General features: G+C 48.0%; 1 long non-coding RNA gene across 1 annotated transcript; it reads left to right on the top strand.

Moving 5' to 3' along the window:
- Positions 1–1,958: 1,958 nt before the first annotated feature.
- Positions 1,959–2,496, top strand: LOC113477584. Its single transcript, XR_003397929.1, has 3 exons — positions 1,959–2,010; positions 2,097–2,135; positions 2,361–2,496. It is a non-coding gene; the product is annotated as an uncharacterized LOC113477584 (long non-coding RNA).
- Positions 2,497–3,190: the final 694 nt, after the last annotated feature.

The raw sequence follows: 3,190 nt of genomic DNA, 5'->3' as shown, positions 1-3,190 counted from the left end.
GTATCCCATGGCATCTAAGCGAAGTGTTTCTCTTTGGTTTTGTGGGTGCTGTGCAGGCAGCCTTTGGAGTTGGATGAGTGTTTGAGGTGAGCTGGGGAGGTAGCAAGGAGGAGCAGGGTCAGGTGACTTGTCAGAAGGGCAACAGCGATTTTGTATCTCTTGGTTTCTTAGGTACCAGCAAGTGATAACAGCCGCAGTGTCTGACTGTGGAATGAGGAGGTGAGCGGCGCTTCTGAAGGGGGTGTCATGGAAGAGGTTGGCGTTGGCTGACATGAAGCTGGCCGCTTGTGCTGTTTGTGGATGTTTTGCAGATGATGCAGAGGAACCTGGTGACTCAGAAACATCCCGGATAGCCAATATGGTTGTTGTGGAAGATGGATTCAGAGCCCCCAGATCTCTAAAAGCTAAGTTGAAAGAGCAGGGCTGGGAAGGGTCTGGGAGGAAGGGACAGGGTTGGGAATTTCAGGAAGGACTTTTCAAGGTAGTGTAGGGGAGAGGACTGTCCTGGAGCAGTGCCCTTTGTGGCCATAAAGGGAGTGAGTTACTTTAGAGCACTGACTACCATGTGGCAGGCAGGGCAGTTCCAGCCTGTGTCTGTGTCATTGTGTAGTTTGTGTCTTCTGTCTTCTGTATCTTATACTATGCTGTCCTCAGGTCTTGATGTCTCCATAGCTCTTTGTGATCATCAGGACACCTCAGTAGTCCTCCCAAGGGTCTTGAGTACATTGTCTCATTGGCATGGTGCCTGTTAAGCCCTTCTCTTGCAATTATAACCTGAAGCATGGATCCATCTGGTGCATGTTGCATCAAGGATGTTCTTGAGCAGTCATCTCTTGCAGGGCTGAGCTAGGTGACACCTGCAGCTCTGCTGTTGAGACTTGTTTTGGCATGTGGTTATCTCCTGCGGTTTAATCCCCATGTCTTAGGTCTTAAAGCCCGGCTTCTCATGGATCAATCGTTCTGGTTTCAATGGTAACATTGTCTCACCGTCTGCAGCGGTTGTCTCTCATTTCGGGGCCGCTCCGATGCCATTGTGCCACTGTGGTGCCGTAAGGCTTCTCTGCTGGCAGCATCTTCCCTACAGTCGTTGTTCTTCTCACTCGTGGTCTTCTCTTGTTTTACGGTCACATCACTTGTGGTGTCTGTCTGTGGTTCTGTGTCAGGGTTGGACTTGTCCTGCCCAGAGGTGTAGCCATAGTAAAGACAATGGGAGCATAGTTTTGTAGTTGTGTAATAATACATTGATCTGCACAGAAGCTTTTGGCAAAGACTATACAGTCCATCTCCAGGCAAGTACCTGTAGACAGCTGCCACAGAGTTATTTTCCTTCTGTTTGGCAGATGCTGGAGGCTGGACTCTGGCTTGCTAGGAGTGGCAGTTTGTGTGGTAGTTGAGTGAGTTGAACCTTGAATGAGTCTTATGTTGTATATGGGGCTCAACATTTAGGGTTTTGGGCATTTTAGCAGTAGGGAGATGGAAGGGAGATGGAAATGGAAGACAAACCTTCAGTCTCGTAAAACTCTAGGTTAACAAAGAGGTGACTTGCCTTACGTGGTTTGGGTTGTTAAGATGCAAAGTGAGAAGCTGCTTCCCAAAGGATGACAGAAGATGTCGGAGGGTCTGTGTGACTAGTGGTTCTGATAGGCTTATGCTCTTTTGGTTTTATTTTCTAGGTGTGAATTGATGTGTGAAGTGGGATATCTACAGCCTTGGACTATGGCAAGGTGAGTGCTGACCGGTGAGCTGAAGCAGCAGGTTTTTGAGGTGTCATAATATTGCTTTGAGTTCTACAGGTGGCGACCGAGCCTCGGCACAGCAGATGGAAGAATCCAGCTCTGAGCAACTGAGGTAAATGAGCAGGGAGAGGAGGCACTATGAACAAGCTGAGAATCAGGGTGGCATCTCACCCCAAGTTTTTTCCTCTGTGGGTTTGTTGGTTTTTTTTTTTGCAAGTGCCGCACTCCTTCCATGAGGGTTGATGCTACACATCCACAAGCAGTTTGAGAAAAGGTGAGAGTCATTAAGCAGTCTGCTCGAACCTGAATTGTTGAGGATCATGTGGAAATTCAAGCAACCACTTCTCTTTGCTTTTGCAGGCATTGTGAGGTCTCTGCTCAAACAGCAGAGGATTTGAGGTGAACCAGTGGAAGAGAGGAGCGGCAGGCTGGGAGCTGCCAAGTAAGCGATCATTTCTGAGTAGTATGGTTTCTGTATTTCTCCAGTTTTTTGGCTTCCATGGGAGATGGGGGGACACAACATATGGTTACCAGGAATCGTGCAGATCATCTGAGCAGGGTGTCACTGTGGTAGAGGTTGGTATGGGTTGGCATGTCAATGACTGGCAGCATTCTGTTTTGCAGGTGATTAAGAGAAACCTGGTGAATGCAGTAAAACCCCAGTTGGATGATGTGCTCCTGATGAGGATGAATTCTAGACTGTGCTCTCTGAAAAATAAGTCAAGGGACCAAAAGCAGTGGGTGGGGTGGGGCCAGCAGAGGGGGTTGAAGTGCTAAGGCTTGGACAACAGGCCCAAGCCGGAGTTGACCTATAGATGAATCCTGTATATTTTAAAAGTGATAACCACTGTGATAGTAGGTATTGTACTAAGTTATAACAACCCACTTATGCTGATGTAAAAAGTGCTAAAGCATTGAAATACTGAAGCCTGAACAACAGGCCCCAAGCCGAAGCTGCTAACTTGTTATGTAATCATTAACAAAGTATGTAAGCTCACTAGTGAGAGATGCAGCTTAGAATATAATCAGTAGTGAGGACAAAACGCTGAGAGAATGTACCCAACTTCCCTTGTTTAGCCTTGTTCAAGGCTGAGAACCCACGTATTTGGCCTTGTTAGAAACTCCCTTGGTTTCCCCCCCTGAGCCCTGGCCAGGCTTTGGGTGGAATCCATCAGCAGAATGAAACCAGAAATTTTCCACTCAAAACAAAGGTGTCAGCTGTTCTGGCTTGCTGATTTTGGGGTATATAAGGCTGGGCCCGCTCACAGAGACTTTGGCAGCCTCACCTACGGGTGGAGGCACCGCGCAGGATTTCCCCCTTGCCGGGACAGGCTCTGCAAACCCTCGCTGTAACCGGGGCTGCCCAGCCACTGCGGGGCTGGATGATAACATATGCAAGTGGTGATGTATCTTTCTTAATCACTATTCTCTCTCTCATGTAGTAATGATTTGAT

The sequence above is a fragment of the Athene cunicularia genome (genome assembly GCF_003259725.1).
Source record: "Athene cunicularia isolate RWA chromosome 2 unlocalized genomic scaffold, athCun1 chr2_part2, whole genome shotgun sequence".
NCBI classification, from domain to species: Eukaryota; Metazoa; Chordata; class Aves; order Strigiformes; family Strigidae; genus Athene; species Athene cunicularia.
This window is presented reverse-complemented; position numbering and strand designations above follow the sequence as displayed.